The 21,524-nt window shown below is 40.5% G+C and overlaps 1 protein-coding gene across 9 annotated transcripts in view; it reads right to left on the reverse strand.

Annotated features, from left to right (window-relative positions):
- LOC105934533 (band 4.1-like protein 1) overlaps positions 1–19,291 on the reverse strand; it is a 133,367-nt gene extending 114,076 nt beyond the window's left edge. For 4 of the 9 annotated variants that reach the window (XM_012874593.3, XM_012874600.3, XM_021322654.2 and 1 more), the window contains exon 1: positions 18,673–18,916. The gene's annotated coding sequence lies outside the window, so the exon portion shown is untranslated. Of the gene's footprint in view, positions 1–18,672; positions 18,918–19,143 lie in introns of those variants that run through there. The other 5 variants (XM_021322669.2, XM_012874616.3, XM_036151197.1 and 2 more) reach the window with 4 other exon arrangements.
- Positions 19,292–21,524: the final 2,233 nt, after the last annotated feature.

The following is a 21,524-nucleotide window of genomic DNA, read 5'->3' on the forward strand; positions in this document are numbered from 1 at the left end:
CATTCAAATCCTGAATACCTTGCCAGCCATGCCTGCCTCAGATGTGCATACCTGCTGAGCATAAATCAACGCGCTTATTAATGGAGTGAGAGCACAATATTGACTCACAGAGGAACAAGATAGTTAAAGGGACAATGGGCGTGAAGCTAATTCAACTATGATGGATGAAAGTAACAAGCTGAACCTTTGGACAAAAAAAGGGAAAAAAACTGTAGTGCTGTGAACACGTATGACCATAAACACTAATAAACCCCTGAAATACAAAAGATAGCTTAAGAGAATTGGAGATTTCTTTTTAAAATAATAAAAAAAAATATGTCACTGACACAACAGCCAATAATTGTTGTATGTTAAAACATCCTAAATGTCATCTCATAATGCACACTGGGGATATTTTAGCCCCTTTATTACTTCAGCAGCTAACTTGCAGCAAATGAAATCAGTCTGATTATAACTGGAATTTTACTAGATTTCAACTCCTGTATTCTATTTTTGCTCTACTATACCTTTTGATGTGAAATGGATCTGTACTGTAAAAACCTGAACTAAATTGATTTGAATTAAATGTAACTGGTTTTAATCTAATTAATTTGATTCAAACAAAACTTAACTGATAAAACTAAAGCTAAACTAAATTAAAATAGATTGGTTTGAAATGAACTGTATTGAACCAAAGTAATTTAGAATTGTATTAAATTTGATTAAATTCATTGAAATAATACAAACTGAATTAAAATTGAGCTGAAATGAATTGAATTACGCTCAATTGAAATGAACTGAATGGAATTTTGGTAAACTAAATTGATTGAATTAAACTGAACTGAACTGAATCACACTGAATTGGATTGCATTGAACTAAATGGAACAGGAATATAGAGACCAAATTGTGTTGATTTGAACACGATTGAATTAAATGAAATCAAACTAAACAGAATTTAACTGGGTTGAATTTAAATAGACTAAACTGACCTAAACTGATGTCCATTCAACAAAACAGGAAATCAACAAAACTTTAGTGAAACTATTTTTGTGTTTATTAATTGACAGGAATAGCTTTCTGTAGAGACAACAAAGGCACCTTCAGTCTCTCCCATTACACATTCTACTGCACCTCTGAAACTGTAGGCAAAAACTTTACACCCGACAACCTTCAAAGCTATAGTTCAAATTGAGTTTGAAGTTGTCTTACATCTACTGCCCATTTCAAATCTCTGTATAGCATAGCAAACGTATTTCTATCTGGGCTCTGATACATTGTGACCCATTAATTCTTTCTGACTATTCCTTAATGTATTTGCTAGTAAGCCTAGAATCATTAAGCTTTTCAAAGGTCCACACCAACTTTTTAGACAGATAGCCTCACGCTATCTAAAAGGGCTCTGCCAATTTGCATTTGCTCCTCTTAAACCCTTTTTTGAAGGCCACTGAAGCACTGTAGAGGAAAATGATTAATTTCAACAGATTAGTGCTTCTTTTTGTCTGAACGCTTAGATTCCAGAGCTTCTTTGAAAAACATAATGTCTACATGTACTTGTGCGCCACAATTATCAGCGTGGCTTTAGAACACAGTCTAAATCAGTGAATTTCTCATTGTATATTCTCTAAGCCAGGGGTCACCAACCTGGTGAACAACATTTAAAATCTCAACTGGCTAAGTTTCATATTTCTGATAGCAGTGTTTTGCTGTTTAATGAGATCTCAAGGCACAAGATCTTGCGGCATTAAAATGGTAAGGTATGTCTCATAAAAGTGAGGTTAGTCTTATGAGGCGCTGTACAGTTGCTCTTTCAGTTTAAGTTTTGCTGCCCTCAGGTTTATCGTATCCATGTTTAAGACTCATTGTTTTGAAATAAGACAGGACGAGTCATCCAATAACCTGTGCTGGACCATCTGAGAAAATTCACTTAAAAGAGCAGAGGTAACATTTTATGAATTTCCTGGGTCAACATGTTGATATGAGTTGGCCAGCCAGATTGATAATGTGTAGCATTGTATGTTCTGCACATTATCAATCTGGAACTGCTCCTATTGAATCTGGCAGAACTTTCCTAACTGATTGGGAGGAGCAACACTTAGTGCCCACCTATCAAAGGTTGGTTTTAGCCAATCACGGTATCAAATGAAAATGTAAGCAGCAGGCGCCATGAAAAAAGGACAAGTTTATGCTGGTCAAGGCACTTCTTTTCTTCTTTCAAAGAAGAAATCATGGATTCTGACAAAACAGATGTGATAGCAGCAGCTACATGTGTCGTCCTGCACTGCCGTGTTTGTTATGGTTCGGCTGTGGGCTCAGCCGCTCTTGCTTTCACTACAGCTGTATGTCCTGCCTTAAGCCACAATACTCCAACGGGATTGGCTCGAACCAATCATTAATTTAGACTGGTCAAACCTAAACTGAAAATATAATCTTACGGGTATCCCACCACAGTGCATTGTGGGATTGTATTGTACTACTCAGTTCCACTAAACAGCCACCTATAGGTGGTGGTCAACTGACATAAAGATAGAAAAAAGAGAATATGAGTAGGAAATGCAAAAAAAAAAAAAGACAATAAATTTCTTGTGAGAAAGGCTACAGTCCATTAACATGACAAAATTAGAGTTTAAACGGGATAAATCTGTAGATTTCACTAAAGGAGTGAACAGGGGATCCTAACTCTCTCCCAGTTTTTCACAGTTTTGTGGAGATTGTTAAAGTTTCAGTGTTTGTCTGCAAACACAAATCAACTAAAGTAAAAGAAAAAAAGATCTGATGCTGCTGTACTATGCAGCTGTTCTCATCAAGGTGTTTCATCCTCGGTTAAACTTCACAATTATGTTCAGGAAAACAAATAAAAGCATTTATGTGGATATTAATTTGTTTCGCAACAATTGCAGGACACACATTGGCCAAACCCAAGCAAACAGTGACACTTTTGTAGAGGAATCTTATTTCCTCACTGTCACACTGAAGCAACACAGCAATGGATACTTTTGCACCCTAATGCAAAGGCTGCTGATAAACTAAAAAAATAGCAACCTTTTGTGTCTCTGCCAACAAATTTACAGTGTCCTTTGATAGTAAATACCACAGTCCTAACCTCAATAGATAAATATTACACTTTTATCTGATGTCAAAGTCTGGATCTGCCATAGTCCTACGCAGTAATCACAGCTAGTTTAGCTACCAATGGACAAAAAACACAGATTACACAAGAAATGATTTTATCAGATCTGAGACATATTTACAGAATGTCACACATAGGAATCCTGATGCTTAGAAAAATAACAATGCAAATTAAGGAATATGTATGCATGTTATGTTTTGGAGTCACAAAATAAAGTAATCTTTTGTTAATTGACAATGGCGGAAAGTTATGATTTCAAAAAGAACCTCACTTTACAAAATTTCCACTTTCAAAGCATAAAGCAGCAGCAATGCTACCACACAAACAGACAGCATCATGATTTCATGAAATGTAAATGTAACTGAACCATACCTGCTTATTTTTGTCTGCAGTGCATTGATTCTGATGGACCCAGGACTTACTTTTAAGCTTTATTTGTTTATTTCTCCTTTTTCACCAGTGGTAATTTCCATGCCAGCCACACAAACACACAATCCATCCAGCTTTGAGACTGCAGTCTTTTCACATGCAGAAGTGATCCTGTAAGCTTGAAAATATAGCATTCGAAATCCAGAGCACATGCTTAAGGCTCTTATTGCGCAGATTTGAATGTAGGGTGAACACCATTTGTCACCTGGCAAGCTAATCATGGGCCCTGCTAGGCGGGGTTTGGTTTTAAATTTATAATCAAACCCAACCCTGTGCCAGCAGACTGTTAAGGGCACACCCAAAGTTTCAACTCATCTGATGTATTCATGCACCTGACAAAATGCAGAGACTTGTCAAAGTTTCAGACACATATAACTTTTAAAACTATTTTTGCCGTTTTTCAGCACAAGCAAACTTTCAATTACCTGCCACTATCCCGAAAACACAAAAACCAGGCCCTTCAGGGGAGCGGCGTTATCTAGCTAAAAGTTAACTGACTTAGCATTAGCAGAAGGCAGAGGGAGTTGAGGCATCAGATGGAGGCAAAAATCTTTATTGGTTGCGTGTGAATAAAGCTAGTAGTTTTACATCCACCTGCAGTAAAAGAAAGGATGCAACTTCAGCTGTGGTTTAAAAACCGTCATAAGACTGAGTAGAAGTGTTGTCAATTCTGAAGGCTAAGACCACGACCAAGACTTTGTGTCACGGACCAGTTTAACGTCAATTATATCTTCATAAGCTATGGTAAATAAGTAGAGCTTATTCAACCGGCAGAAAAACTGAGGTATTTTCTAAATATTCAAATAATGTAAACATTCAAAAATATAGAGTGCATGAAAACGCTGTATCTGTGGGAACCCTGAGCTTGTTTCTCTGCAACAAGAAACTCCCCTCTAGGGGTCATGGGTACGTGAAGGGGCAAAGTGACATTACACACTTGGGAAGAATATTTAATGTGCTTTATAATCCGGTGCGCCTCATGGTCCGAAGAATACGGTAGGCTATTTATTTTTTCTGCACAGCCTTGTACTAAATGAACCATACGAGTCCATAGGCTCTCTTCCTGTTGTTGTGACTGATACACCTCTCAGTGTGTCCTAACAACGCTATTACCAATCTCTTCATTACTCCCTGTCAAATCTTTTTGGAAATCCTTGGTGCATTTTGAATTACTACTACTATTATCCTCCTGATTGCCATCAAGGTCTATTATCCAGGTTTGTTTAACTCTAGGTAAATTATTTCCAAGTCCTTTCGTAATCAAATTGTTTGAAAAAATAAAATCCATGGACTGACTGTTGAACAAGTGACAGAATCCTATTTTAAAGACAAAAATAGATAGACAAAAGTGAAAAGGACTGTATAGTGGAGCGATCAGGCCTTAAAGGGTCATGTATTCATGCTGTTTCTCCTACTAGTATATTAAAGGGTGCTGAATGGACCTTTACTTTTACTTTTTCATATTTCACTTGATTTTAGTGGCCAAAATAATAAAGCTCACATACGGGTGTGTCGATGTCAAGGTGACGCAAAAGAACCAATTGTCAGAGCTACATCTTCCAGAGCATTCTGATCATTGTGTCGTACTGAGACAGCGCCACCAAAGACTGCAAGCCTCTGTAGGAAGTAGTAAGTACATCAGAGAGAAATTTCCCAGCGCCACTACTGTATCCTGTATAGAGCTAGGCTCATTATCTGTGATCCCGCCCACACAGCCTTTTTCACCCTTAAACCACTAACATTCTAATGCATGAAATGTATCAGAGGAAAAGGAGCAAAACAAAGACTTGAATTTACAGAGTTCAATGTTAGCGCAACTCTGCTGCTTAGCGAAAACAACTCTCTGACGCCTTTAAACCATAAAATCCTGAGGACACACATCGGCTGCGGCTGTATACCATGAGGTAGTCATACCACACACGTTCAATGGCTTGGCTTCTCTTAATCGCAGTGACTACAGTGGGAACTGCAGTGAACCGCACTTTCTCACTTTTTTCAGTTTTTAAGTCTTGCAAAAAAAAAAATAATCACATTTTTGGTGTAGGTCACCAATCTAACACCTGACTGTGATTTCAAACCATTTTCATTGTAACTGTAGCTGTATGTTTAGGGCCGTGGTTCTGCTGGAAGTAGATCCTCTGCACCAGGCTCCAGTCTTTCACATCCTGTAACAGGTTTTCTTCCTGGACTGTCCTGTACATAGCTGTATCCATCTTTCATCAACTCTAACCAGACGTCCATTGATTCTAACACCGTTTTCACGGTGGGCATAGTGTGTGTAGGGTCATTTGCAGGGTTAGTTTTCCGCCATGTGTGACATTGGGCCTGTGGGCTGAAAAGTTTTAGTCTTTTCTGAACAGACTACGTTCTTCTTTACTGTTTCCCCTACATAACTTGTGGTGAACTGCAAAGATTTTTTGCCGGTCTTTCAACAGTTCAACAATCTTCCCACTCTTCCACCGAGGCCAGATTTTTGGAGTACATGACTAATAGCTGTCATGTCAATAGATTCTGGCATCTCTGCAGCTTCTCCAAATTCACCATGGGCCTCTTGGCTGTTCTCCTTACCCGGCCTGTCGGTTTAGGTGGCTGGCCATGTCTTGGTAGGTGTGAAGTTGTGCCACCGCTTTAGCTCCCACCTGTCTGCTGTGTTCCTTGGTCTTGATAATGTTGTTTGCTCTCATGATGCTGTTTATTCTCTAGTATTCTCAAACAAACCACTGAGGCTTTCACAGAACAGCTGCTTTTATACTGAGAATAATTCAGTCACAGGTGGATCCTATTGGCGATATAAGGGACATCTGAATGCGACTGGTTGCAGTGGATTTTATTCTGGGGTATAGGGGTTAGCATAAAGAGAGCTGAATAGACATGCATGCCATACTTTTTTTAGAATTTTCTTTTCTTTTTTTCTTTTTTTTTTACCTAAATACATGTTCACATGTACATTTGCAAAATTACGCACTACCTTTTGCAGTTCTATCGCATCAAATATTGATAAAATACAGGTTTGTGGTTGTAAGCTGACAGAATGTGAAACAAGTTCAACACGCATCACTACTTTCATGAGACACTGTATTGTTGAATGTATTTTTGTGGTGCAGTTCGATATGTTGCATTAATGCTGACTATCAATAGCCACAATAATAAAGGTTCCTCTAGCAACAAGTCCAATACTGCTGGTATTTGCTTCGCTTGCCCGTCCATGGAAATCCAACATGTGGTGAGTGTACAAATGACCACAGATATGTAAGTACACATGCATATACACGCTTCGTAATACACAGAAATAAAAACTCTATTAAACAATATGCTGAATCCTAATAATGCAGCTGTTCTGGAAGGATGCTTCAGAAGGGAAGAAAAATCATTGGGTAAATTCCAAAACAGCTACTAAATGAAGGGAGTGCACAGCGATCTCATTTAAAGAAAAAATATGACAGGATCAACAGGAATATAATGAAAGCAACTAAATTAGAACCCACACAGAGACGATAGTGTTTTCTCCCTGAGAATAAGTTCGTAGACGGAAGCGCAAAACCTGTAAGCTTTCCAACACTGGGTGAGCACACAGTACAGTTGATCCTCCACGAGGCTGCAAACACAGCAACAACAGCGAGGCGGAGCAACAAAAGACTCTAACCACACAGAAAACACACACAATGTTTGCCGAGCGCGCCCACGGATCAGAACCAAGAACAGCAAACACAGACTCTAATCGTGAGTGCACAGTTGCTGCTCCGAACAAGCAGTGGCTGCGGCTTCGCCTGGACGTGCATCGCAACCTGCTGGTCCAGTTTGGAAGCCACACAACCATCTGAAAAGCACAGAAGTTTTCTGGTGGGGGGAGGGGGGGGGGGGGACTGTCAGAAGCACGGGCGACATGACCCCTGAGCAAGAACAACACACATCAGTGAGAGGAATAGAGCAGTAACAGCAACACAGCCTGCATGCAGACTACACGCACCTGCCTCACTGGGCATTTGGTGTGCAATCATCATTCGGCATAATTACCAGTGAAACATAATGTAGAGGTCAGAGCAAACCCACAGTCCTTAGATGAGCTTTATACTTTGTGAAGCACAAAGAGGCAACAACAGATTTTAATCTCAGACTGGCTGCCATGGGCTTAATTTAGCTGTCCTTTACCTGCAACCAGCAATTTAATCATCCCAAACAAAACATTGTTTTTATGCTAATGGACTGGAATACACCGAGAGCCAGCAGGTTGTATATTTCACTGAATCTAAATTCGACCAAAAGCTTTTATATACAGCGCCTTAGGAAAGTACTCACACCCCTTGAGCTTTTTATGATGTTGCCACATTAAAACCACCAACTTCGGTGCATGTTTTGTGGATTTTATGAGATGAACCAACACAACTACCTACCAAGATATGGCCAGACTGAAAGGAGGAGGGCATTAATCAGAGAACCAGCCAGGAAGAGGTTGTCAAATCTGGAGGAGCTGCAGAGATCCAGAGCTCAAGTGGGAGGACCTGCTAACAATAAGTTGTGTACGCCACATGTCTAGCTTTCTTGGAAGTTGGAAAGGTTCAAAGTAGAAAGCCTAAAGAACTTCCATTTGTCACAAGCATGTGGGAGGCACAGCAAATGTGTGAAAGTAGGTGCTCTGGTGGTTTGGCTTCCATGCATATGGCCATGAATGTGTTACAGTGCACCCTCAACAAACTATCCCCACTGTGAAACATGGTGATGGCAGCAAGATGCTGTGAGAGGACTTTTTTTCAGCAGAGACGGGGAAATTAGACAAGATGTATGGAACGAATTTCCATACATCCTGCATGTTAGCAGCATGTAAGCAGCTGCCCACAACTTCACTGGGGGGATGGGGGCAGAGGTTTGCCTTTCCACAGGACGACAGCTTGCAGACATTGCTACAATGGAATTGTTCCCAAGAATAACCATGTGTTCGACTGGTCCAGTCCAAGTCCAGATTTAAGTCCTATTGACAATCGGTGGCCTCTGCTAGGTGAATTCGCAGGGCTCAGTCATTCTACAAAGAAGTAACTCAATGGAGCTAAATACAAATGCATGCCACACTTTTTAGATTTTTATTTGTTGAAATTCGATGTTATTTATCGATAAACCACAGTGAAGTTTGTGAACATTTACAAGAAAGTTGACAACATTTAAGGGGTATCAATACTTTTACAAGGCACCGCGGTTTTCCTCTGTTTACCAGTGCAAACCTTGGGAAATCACACATCTTAATAATGAGAGAAATGAACACAGGCAGACAGTGGAATTAGTCCTTCTCCACAACTGCTGGATGCCAAGGCTTTAATTAATGACTACCAGTGTGAAGTAGCCAAAGGAAAACAATGGCTGCTGGTGCAGTTTGTCGAACCATGGCAAAGCAGAGTAGCTGGAGAAAGATATTTCCGGAGCAGAGTTTTCAAAAGGCTGAATAAACAGCCTGAAAAAAAAAAAAACGGGCAAATGTTCTCTATACCGTCACACACAAAGCTTGCTCAAAATATACATTCTGTTCTGCAACAGGGAGGCTTTATTGCACACTGTTTTGGGCATCAATGCTCAAGATCAAAGTCAAAAACAACATGGTGAGTCTTCTCCAGGAGAGGCAGGGGATTTGTTCAATGAGGGCTGGTGTGATGAAGGAGACAAGTGTGGTTATGCAGAGAAGGAGAGAAAGGGGTGGGGGGGGGGGGGGGACGACACGAGCCTGCTGACTCACGGCAGTCATGGGGCTGAGGTGGGCAGAGCCACTGCTGCTCGGGTTTAAAGCTCACTGCTTCTCCTTCAGAAGGACAGTGCGATGCTTCTCATCAACGCTGAGCAGCCGTATGAGCGACGGCTGAAAATAGGATGGTCAAATAAAACTGTCTCAGGGTATGAAATAGGTTCCCCTTCTCTATTATGCCATCCCTTGGAAAACCGAATGATGCAATCTGAGGGAGGCAATACATTCCCCAAAGCTGTATGAGAGTAAATCAAAAGCAATATATATATTATATATATATATATATATATATATATATATATATATATATATATATATATATATATATATATATATATATATATATATATATATATATACAGCCCCTGATTAGACAGACAACTAGAATACGATGACTCTGGGAAAGGATCCTCAGTAGAAAGAGTTGGACAGACCAAAGAACTGTGATCACAGCTGTAGGCAACTCCCTGACACTCCATTCAAGCTAAATAATGTTGTAGGCTGCCCTGGAAAACGGTTTTGACACATCTGCAGTGGAGGCTGCATTATTATGAGCGTTAATTCAGCTGCCTTACAACAAAAGCACGCCACCCCTGTGATTAGACTGTCAGACTCAAGGACAGCAACGCTGTAATGCTGGGAGTGTGTAAAACAGAAGGCCACATGTGGCAAACAAACACCCAGATGCAGCGTAGTACTTCAGTGTAGTACTAAAATTACAGCTTTGTCAGTCAACAATCAATACCACACGGCAACTCATCTCCTATCAGGTGTCCAGATCCCTTGTTACACACCGAGTAAACAGTGTTTGTGTATGAAATGTTTGGAGTGAAGACAAGGCCCTACCTCACACCCATAAATAATAAATACGAACAACAAAACTTTTTTTTGTTTTTTTTTTTTTTGCCCAGTACTGTTTTAGCTATAGGAGACTGTTACAAAAAGCACCTGCTGGCCATCTAGGAAGGCAAACTGCGTAACCATGGTGACAAATGCCTTGTAATTAGAGAAAGCATAAACTGTTATCCAGAAAAAACACGAGCGGTTTTCAGAAATACAATATGAAATGTAATCGATGGACTAATCCCAAACCAGAGGCCAGCGAGTTTTTAGGCTCCCAAATATTTCATACGTCAATATGGAGAACGATGGTGTTGTCTGCGAACAACACAACCGGTGTACATCTAGGTAGATAAGAAAAGAGAGAAAACTATTTATTATCACCAGCAAGGCAATCATTTTCTTTCTTTATCAAACTAGTGGAAGGCAAAAAACCAGCCACTAGCTCTTACTATGGAAATCTACCACCCATCTGTAAGCTACACTTTGACGTGAACCAGGCCTCCCTAAAACAATGAAACTGACAGTTACTGTTTAGATTATTAGGCAAATTTGTGTACGTTAGACAAGATGATTCAAGCAGTTTAAGTTGCGAAAATCAATGTACAACTCATATCTACTCTGTATAACGTATTAGGTTTATACTCCTCATCAAGTCCTACTACCACACCAGACGAACAACTCTTCCCTTTGTAATTCCTCATCACTTTTCCTGATTATTAATTCAGGCAGCTAAACTATAAAACGGTTCATCCTATCTCTGGGGGAGTGGTGGCCTAGTGGTTAAAGCAGCATGTTTGCGTTCTGAGAAGGCTGCAAGTACTCAGTTTGAACCCCACAGACTGCCACTATGGGTCCCTGAGAAAGACCCTTAGCCCCAGATCGCTCCCCAGGTGCTGTAAAGCTGCCCACTGCTCCGTAAGGGATGGATTAAATACAAACTGGAATGTACAATGGCAATGACAAATAAAGATTTCTTTCTTTCTGACTGCCAGGTTTTGCCACAGCTATAAAACTGAACTCACTCTTTTACTGTTGTTTGGCTATTGCTCTGTTCTGTATGTCCTTTAGAGTGGAAGACAGGAAGTCTGTGCACATACTGTTGCAAAGCCCCTTTACTCTGGACCTTTTTTTTTATTTTGTTTTGATTAATATTGACCATATTGTCACCTCCTGGAGAGACGTGTTACTTTTGTCTGGGATCCTACAGATAGTGTAGATGGTGTTGTTTTTGAGAAACATATCTGAAGTACTATTTCTGGAGCGTTAGGGCTCATTTATGCTTCCTATGAGCGCCTAAATAGGTCCCTCCATTTCTAGCATCACGGACCTCACGGTTTCAACGCATTCATTAAGTTGGCAGGATTGTAAGGTAATGTAGCCACCATTGGGCAGTTCTGAATTAGCTTCAAAATTCAGAGTAGAGTTTTAGATAACAGCAAACATGGCAACAGCAGAGGAAATCTCGATAATGTTCATTCTTGGAAAGAGACCTAAAAAGAAGACAACGTACAGTTGTAGACTAGACGGAGGTGCTGCTCTGTGTGTCAAATAAATACATTCCAGGATGTGGATGGAGAGGTTCCAGCAATTTTGCAGTCCTATTCTTCTTTTTTCTTTTCTCTGATCACACGCGAGCTTTACTACGCCACACTGCCAACACGAATACCTGCGCTATTGCTCTGCTCTGTGCAAGCATCCCTAAGACACCCTAAAATATGTGCAAAATGAACCAGACTCTGCCAAACAGCTTCTGCGTAGGAAATCATAGGCATAACTCGGCATTAGACTAATATAAAGACTGCAATGTATGGGCAAGTTAAATCAGGAATGAGTGATAAAATTCTGTTTCCGATTTTCTAAAACTATTTGTGACGCCTCGTTTATTCCCTGTTGAGCTGGAGAAGTTGTTCCACCCCTACCAAAGGCATTATCGGAGTACAAAGAGAAAAACCACGGCGCTTGATATATAACATGTATCACAACAAGTCCGAAGGGTTCTTTGTAATATTAGTAATGCAAAAAACTGATGCTGTGAGGACGATTGCAAAATCAATACACTGTACAGCATCAAGTCAAATACGGGGCCTGCGTCAAGCCAAACAAATTACTAAGGAGATTCCTACCACTTCTTTTTTTTTTGATCTGAAAGTAGAGTATCCAACATCTTCAAGGAATGTGCTCTGAAAAAAAACACTCTAATGAAGTTGCATGAAGTCATACTGAAAGAACATGGCTGTAATACTCAGCAAGGTTTAATAATAAAAAGTATGAAGAGTTCCACTCTCACTATAAGTGTACTCAAGGTAATTGGACGACACAACTGCCTTATGAAGACCACTTATCACTGAGGATATTCAGAAACACGAGATTCAATTTTCCATGGGCATAAAGATTGCTCCTTAGAGAAAGAGGTAAAAAAAAAATAATGTGCTCTGATGAGTCCTGCTTTATTCCATTCCAGGAGCAGGGTACGGCGAGCAGCAGATGAAATTATGTACCTCTATCAAGGCTTGTGTCTACAGACAAGGTGCGATGCATTTATCTGAGAAGCATGAGGCGTTGATTTAGAAAGTCCTCGCAAGTATGGAGGACACAGATGTGTGCCTGTGTGTGACCGGCCACTGGAGTTTAGCAGACAGGAAGAGACGTGACTGCACTCACCAAGCAACCAAATCATGACGGGTCACATAACGTTCAACCGGGCCAAGACCAATGACAGGCCAGCACAGGACGCGTACACAGGGACACACAGAGCCCGCTGTCGACATCGCGGGTCAGATCTCAGAGACCCCACATCATTATGCAGCTTTTTAAGCCTGCGCTAAATGACACGGCATATACAAAATCCACTACAAATCAAGAAAAAAGGGCCCCTTTATTCTGCCCCTGTGACTCTGACAGGTGAGCACCAGCTGCCTTTTTTTCCGCCAACACCGATGTAAAGCTGAAATATGAAATGGTTGAGTTAACTTGCAAGTGCAGGGAATGATTGCCTCCAAACAGCGCGGGAGAAGAGGAGGGCCGCTTCAGATGCTTCATACGTGCTCATTTGAATTGCAAATGTCGGTAGGCAGCATGCTGAGCTGCAAAATCCCAACAGAAGCCTCCGGCATCGGAAGTTAATACACAAAAAAAGTGACATGAACTCACCAGGAGCGAGACTTTACTCCCCGTGTGATCTACATGAGGAGAAATGTGGACAGTCTTTAAGTTTGACTCACTTTGAAGGACGCGATCGTCGTGAAAGTTTGCTGCAAAGATGAAATCATAGCTATCTGGCTAATATGGATGAGATGTGAAAGCCGTGCTGCCAGCTGAGGCTTACGGTTTCAGCAGAGTCTGGAGGAAGAGGATGACTAAGAATTATAAGCCCACCTGTATGACAGCAGGGGGAGCTCAGAACATTGCAGTGACCTAGTCTCTATTGTTCTCTCGAATAGACCAGCGCTGCTGGTGATTGGGCTCACCATTTGTACCTTACCTTTTCGGTACATAATGGAATCACATTCTGCGCTGCAGGCCAACTGTTCGTCAATCGTCAGAAGGACTTTTCACACGTACTTGGACAAATTACGACTTAAAGTAATTTTCTATAATGTACTGTTAATATGTAGTTACACTTCTCCAATAAATAAAATGTACCTACAAGATTTCAGTCATATCTCTTGCATGTAGATACTATTGTGGCCCAAAACAGAAGTTAGAACTAAAACAAATGGAAATAAGATAAGACAAGACAAGATAAGATAAGCTATTATATGATAAGAATTCCTTTATTATCCCATAATGGGGAAATTCGGGTGAGACAGTGGCAAATAAAGTGTAACAGAAAGGTTTAATAAGTAGACAATTCAATTTAATTATATGGGACATTTGAATGTTTTTATTACTATTTATTTCCATAATTTCAGAAAATACTGAAATATTAAGCTGATGACTTTAATACATGTTTACCTGTTATTGTAGATTTTTCTGTCTTTTCTGTACCTTGTTATACTCCTCTTTCATGTGTATGCCATTTGGAGCCATATGTTAGAAGGAACAGCCACAAGTTTTAAAAAGAAACCATTTTTTCTAGAAGACAAACTAGTCAAGAGTATTCTTATTCTTAAATTCTTTTGGTGACTTCCATGACTTTGTATTTATGGTAAAGATGAAGAGCACACGGAAACGGAAATACATCCTAACGTGTGCAAAGCTGTGGTATGTTCAGACAGCTGAAGCTAGAAGAACTTGTTGAATTCATTTAACTAGAGCACTCAACTACAGTAATTCTTTAACCTAGTCTGGTGCCTCATCTGAAAGTCTGGTCCTCATAAAAGAACCGGCTCTACTGTACAAAACAGGTCCAAAAGTAGGAAGTGGGAAGGTACCAAATTAGTGCAAGGACTGCCAAAGGGCTAGACTGACGAAGACAAAGAAACTTCTGAAATGAGCAGATCCTGTATTCGGGACATCAGATAAGTCATACTTCAACTAGAGCTGTCCAATTCAACACCTTAATGTATTTGGACTTTAAAACAAGTTTTTGATATTCCCTAAGCTTACTGGTCTTTTGATACAGTGCCCTTCGAGACAGGACTTATGAGCCTTCACTAAGGACTAATATCAAGGTAGAACAGAAGTAAAACCAAAGCAACACTTATGAAACTGAAGTACATGTAGTCACAGGGCTGGAGCAGGAGGTGTAGTACCACGATGAACAATAATGACAATGTCAAACAGCTAATTCTGCAAAGCTGCTTTGTAGTATGGAAGAAAACCAATGCTAATATGCCTTTGTTTGGCCTTACCAGAGGGCAACAGCAGCAGTTTAACAAAGACGTACCTGCTGTACCTATTATGACTAACCATTCCAGCATTATAAAACCACAGACCATATAACCACATTTCCTTTTCACTCAAAATTCAACACTGTCAAGTATCAAAGGAGCCTTTGACTAAAGGAAGCACATTATTCATTTTACTAAAACAACAACCTGGACCATTAAAACATTCAGATATATATCGTTTTTAGAAGTCAAAACACTTGATCAATGTTCAAAGCGCAAACATTAGCACTCGACTCCAAACTGTCCACAGTCTAAGGGACGCTTCTGTGGCATCTTATCATATTTTTTTAAAAGAGAGACTCAATGTTTGTGAGAATCAGATTATGTCGAAGGCTACAAGTCCGTGATGCGAGGTACCTCAGAGCTCAGTTTCAGGCCCTATTTTATTATTTCCCTATAATCTCCCTGTAGAACAGATTTTAAGTGATAAAGATGATTATATAAAAGTCTATTACCAAGTTTATGCAGAATGCCAGGTAGTTCCCCGTGTCATTTTGGTCACAAAGATCAAAATAGAAAAAAGAGCTATCTGAGCCTTTAAAAATACTCATTCTTGCAAAGTGCAAGACAAAATAGCCATCACAACACCTGTTTATGTATATTGCAATTTTTGTGACAACATGTGCAACCAGCCCTATGTGAACAGCGTCTTCAACAACAACAAAAATAAAAACTAGAGGAGTGATAAGAGGTCTGTTTTTAAAAGCATATTTCAATCCCATCACCCCAAAAAAACATGTAATATGATTGAAAATGTTCAATACCCACTTTAAAGTATAACGGAGAATTTATAATGGTTTTACAAACGTATCTAAGTGAATTTTGGGCTTTCTGTATCTGCAGAGCTAATACCATAAAGTAGTCACATCTCCTGGTTAAGATAAAAAACTGCAGAATGTGATGCAGCTAAATATGAAGTAAAGCAAAACAATGTACTTCCTCTCTCTCTTGGTGTTTTTAAACAGTTGGTTTTCCACTCAAGGAAATTTTCATATCACAAAGGCTGCTCAGTTTGTCTGATTCGGATACAATTTAGCTTGTTCTTATTTGTGCAGGTTTCTTCTATGCTCTTTGCAGAATTAAGTCCATTTGGATGACCAAATCCTAACTTATTAAAAATATCCTTCACACTAATTATCTATTTCATTAGATTGTTCTTTTTTATATTTGTTTGGTCTCTTGATCCCATTTTTTGCGGAGTTTACATCAGAAGTCGGTTTTCCTGTGTATCCATGGACGACGGTCTAGGGGGAACTTTACAAGTGGGTGTTTGCTTCCACTTACAAGACAGCGGATGTCATGAAGAACACTTAGATAACCACTGATGTGAAACGTGGGTTCTTCAAGACATCTAATACTGAATTACTTCTTATCTAGGTGCACAAAAATGTCACTTCTGAGTCTTTTCATGTCTTGCTCCAATAAACAACAACTACATCCCAGTTCCCCTGTTTAAAGGCTTAGGCAGAAATGCTTGTTTAAACGGAAAACATTTAGATATTAGAACCGTAGACATCTACAACGGTCTGCAAGATCAAAGTAATTTCAATGCATTTCGCATTTGATTACAGTTCAGTTCAGTCACGTACTGACGTGTCATTCAGAAATTTCTGCCTCTGGCAGCGACAGCTTTAACAACGGCAATTAGAGATGGGATTTCGTAGTATTCTCAAATATTAATAAATGGTCAATGACTTAATATACATGACAATTTTAAGATTAAAAAAAGCTTCTTACAGCTACTTTGGATCTCCTAGAGTAGGCCAAAAATATTTCTACACAGGCTGTGACAGCCAGAGGTGTAATTGTGAAGCCTACCAGGAGTTGCCTAAGCATGCTCCACCTCTGCAGACAGATTTGTTCACTGAAGTCGGTCTTTTGCACAGTGAACACTCCACTGACAGATTCATTCACTGGGAGCTGAGGGAACGTTTAGTTACTCTTTGTTTTTGAAGCCAAAAATTAACCCTATTGTGCAGCTTTTTTATGGAAGGATGTGACATGGGCAACACTGTTTGAACCACCGACATCCTCACTGCAAGGTTTTTTTCAAAGGGTTCCATACCTCTTGAACTTCTTCCCATTTTAATAAGTCACAACCACACATTACTGTCTATTTTATTGGGATTTTGTGTGACAAACCAACAGAAAGCACTGCACACCCGTGGAGTGCAAGAAACATTTTAAAACCAAAATAACGTCCAGTACAATCCATTCAGAAGTCAACTTAACAACATAAAGACCAAGAAACACAGCAAACAGACCAGGGATAAAGTGGTTTAAAGGTTGAAAGTAAGGTTGGGTTATAACACAATATCCAAAGTTTTGAACATTTCACAGCGTTCTGATTAATCTATAGGAAAACAGAAAGAGTATGACACCCTAAGAAGAATATCATCCTCTCTGATTAATCAGAGAACCTGTCTGAGACAAACCATCAGTTGCACACTCAACAAACCTGGCCTTAATGCAAAAGTTATAAGGAGAAAGCCATTATTGAAAGAAAGCCATTGGAAGTCCTATTTTCAGTTCTTCCCAAGCAGTGTAGGGTACCAAAAAAAGGTATTCTGGTCAGATGAGACCAAATTGGAATGATTTGACCAAGATGCTAAATGGCATGTATGGCGGAAAGCTAACATCCTGAACTCGCCATCTAAACAGTGATACATGGTGTTGGCAGCTTCATGCTGTGGGGAATGTTCTTTTCTTGAACAGTGAGACTAAAGCTAATCAGAGTTGAGGGGGAGGAAGATGAAATTAAACACATGGGGGGGGGATGTTTGAAGCAGTTAAACACCTTAAACTGGAGCAGAGGTTAATCTTCCAGCAGGACAATGACCCTAAACATACAACCAGAGCAACAATTGAATAGTTTAGAGCGAAGCATTTCCATGGGCTAGAATGGCCCAGTCAAAGCCCAGACTTATGTGGCAAAACCTTACATGCTAATGCTCTCCTAATCTGATTTAACTTCAGGTATTTGAACTTTGAAGAATGGGGGGAAATTTCAGTCTCAAGCTGCGCAAAGCAGGTAGAAACACAGCCCCCAAAACCTGCAGCTGAAATTGCAGCAGAGGGTGGAACTACAAAGTGAAAAAGTTAACTGATGAGTTCTTTGGAAAGGTCTTGCAGATGTGCACGGTAAGGCTGTTGCATTATTAGTAATGGGTGTGTTTGAGAATAGTCTGACTAATCCAAAAGCAGATCCAGTTCGCCCTGACGGGCTGGGCCATGAGCAGAGCAGCTGATCTCTGAAGCCTTCACGGCAGCAGCTTTAACAACAAATGTTATGGTATGTTTGAGAGCTTTAAAGTAGCTCGTTTTTCACACAGCGAAGGAGGAACACTGGGAAGGAGTGTTTATCGCTGCCTGCCTGGTGGCAATGTAGTCTAGAAGCTGACAGGGCCAGTAGGCGCAAGAGCGACGCAACAACTTGCTCCTGCTTCATTCTCAGGATTTGTGTGTTTTTTGTCTTCATTGCCCTCCGGCATGGAGCGCAGGGTAAAGTCCATGCGTGTTAGAAAATGATCCGGTGTGTGGAGCAGGCTCAGCTCGAACAAATTTGTCTTTCACCGCAGCACACGCTGACAAAAAACGCGAGCAGGAGCGAATTACGCATAGAAAAAAAAAGAAAAAACAGTAACATAAACACTGGCATGTAATGAAACCAAACACCGTGCTTACAGCGCAACCAGAAAGCTGTCAGGGAAAAGAAAACGGGCATATGCCAACGTACCCTCCTGTCAGACAGGCATCCGAGGGAGGACCATGGATGGTGCGCACCGCGGGGAGTTCAGTCCTGCTGCTGCCGCCGCTCTGGGTTTATTTCCCGGTTAGACGGCGAGGGAGTGGGTCGGTGTTTTGCCGGTGTAACGCCTAATGAGGGAGGGAGCGAGGGAGGGGGAGAGAGAAAGAGGGAGGGACGCTGTCAGATGCGTTGAGGCAAAGAAGGGGAGACGCATACACACACGCGCGCGTGCGCGAGTACACGGTGCACCGATGTGCGTTTGTGCAGGAGGGGATGCGTGGAAATAAACACCACTCGCGTCGTTCCTGCACAGATCTCCCTCTCTGTCAGCAAGTGTTCTCTTGTAAATAAACATGCGCGCAAAATAAGAAGCCAGCAAGGTGACATAATCCCCCGTCATCCGGGGCTGCATTTATGCGTGCTGCGTGGAATGGCCACGATACGCGGGGAAATATGCACCATTTCAGTCGATCCGGCCTGCTTGCGAGACAGTAAAAGATGTTTCCCTTTTTCGGGGAATCAAATATTTAGAAGCTCCAGCAGCTGCATCAGGAGGAGCTGTTGTTTCGCGCAGTGTCGTCAGGAAGGCTCGGTCCCCTCTGATTTCATCAACTGCAGCCAGGCAGGCAGCCCACAGCTCCCCTCATATCTGCTCTGCGAGGCAGATATGGCACACACACACACACACACACACACACACACACACACACACACACACACACACACACACACACACACACACACACACACACACACAAGATGGCATTTATTAACAAGCCGCCGCTGTCAACACGAATGACGGCAGCTCGTCAGTCAGGTATCACTCCTTCATTGTGCGTCGTTAAATTAACAAGGTATTATTTTGAGAGGCGAGCTTGGTTTGATAGAATTAATCACTGAGAGATTGCTGCTGCTGCTGCTGCTGCTGCTGATTTGATTAACTCTCTCGGTTTCCTCGGGGAAGTGGGGACGCATTCAGCTGGATAACAGAATTAAAGGAACATTGCTCCGAGTTTCAACACGGTAAGTTGCCATGGAAGGTCAGGGCAACCTTGTTAGGCACACAGTAACTACTCTACAGGTAGGTAGGTCGGTGTCATTGGGGCCCAGGGCACTGGACCTTAATGGGCCCCCAAAAGTTCAGATCATGTTGTAATTAATATTGTATCTACAAAAAGAGCACCAAACTACTGCATATACCTTCATAGCTTGTTTGCAGATTAGCTCAATTTCTTCTCCAGTTTCTTCGTTTTAGATAACTTCTAGACACGTCCATCTGAACATGTAGCAGTGATGCACGCGATTCCGGTTTAAGGCACATAGCTTGTCTGCCCTCGTTTTTATGCACATTTTCTCTGTGCGAGATCATTAGCTAAAATTTCCAAATGCTGGTCCTGACATCAGAAACACTGTTTACCCAAAGAATTCCAGGTTACAAGAACAAGGTAATTAGCATACATTTTTCCAATTTATTTAAAACTGATCAATTTGCTGCAGTTGATGAATGGTGTCCCTTTAGCTTCCACACCATCCACATCTGTAACTCTCTGGCACCAGAAAAAAAAATCCAAATGTAAAAAAAAAAAATTTTTTAGCCAGCAGACTGGCAGTGTACATCAACAGGTTGCAAATGTTATCATTCTCTGGTAACTCATTAACAAAACTATTAATCTTTTTTTCAAGTATGATCTAAATGTTTTACAATTTTCAAACGTTTTTTGTAATATTGGCATACCTTGATGCCGACAACAGAATAGCCTCTTATCACAAATGCAAGAATTTGCTCCCATTTTGCAAAAAAAGACCCTCACTTGACTAGTATTTCTATGCTCAATAGTTACTAGATGTTATAAAATTAATATTTTCAATGTTAAGTTACAGTTAGCTTGATCAGACTGTTGATTCCACCCAATCAGCTAATGAGGTAGGTTGACACAACCAGCAGGCTCAACCAGTGTGACTCCACATGCAAACACAGACATTGTTATGGAGAGAAAACAGACTCAATATAGGCGTGTGTCTGTAATAATAGATTTGTAAGCTGTGTAAACCTGTTGGTGTGTATATTTGGGTACTTGTATGTGTAAAACATGATTTGAGAACCCTTTAAAGCATTCTGTGCGTAACTTTGGGTATTTGTAACTGTGCGCTCAAATGTAAACACAAATATAAAGAAATTACGAGTACAAAATAGAATCACACACACACAACGACTCACACGAATACAAATCCTTAAATACGTGCGCATTACTCACCTGTTACACACGGACAAAGCACAGATCACTTTACACGTGCATGGAGAAATGGGATATACTATATATACAGTATATATATATATATATATATATATATATATATATATATATATATATATATATAGTACACCTTAGTTATAACACAGAGACCAACGTTTACTTTGTAATATTCTAAACTGTTCATGCAAACATATATTATTGATTGTAATTATATGGTTAAAAGAAACGACCACTAGCTAGGTGGTGCAGTGATTCATTGGCTGGGAAAACAGGCAGTCAAAAAAAATCTGATTGAATCAATCTGATTTTTTTTCCGCCTCTGAGATTGACCGGCTGTTTTTCTCAGTAAACAAAATTGTTTGCAAAACCCTTGTTAAAAACAATAAAAGGGGTTCCCTGACAATGTTGACAAAATCCTGTGTCGCTCTCATGAACTTGCGCGATCATGTATCGTCACGTGTGCTGGCTATATCTTTATACTCCTCAAATCCTTTACTACTCTGTATAGACATCAAGGTCGGGAGCTAAAGTGTGTTACATTTGTTTCCATGTATTTCCTGAAAACCAACGGCGGTTACGTACAAA

This window comes from Fundulus heteroclitus, chromosome 20, assembly GCF_011125445.2.
Source record: "Fundulus heteroclitus isolate FHET01 chromosome 20, MU-UCD_Fhet_4.1, whole genome shotgun sequence".
Taxonomy (NCBI): Eukaryota; Metazoa; Chordata; class Actinopteri; order Cyprinodontiformes; family Fundulidae; genus Fundulus; species Fundulus heteroclitus.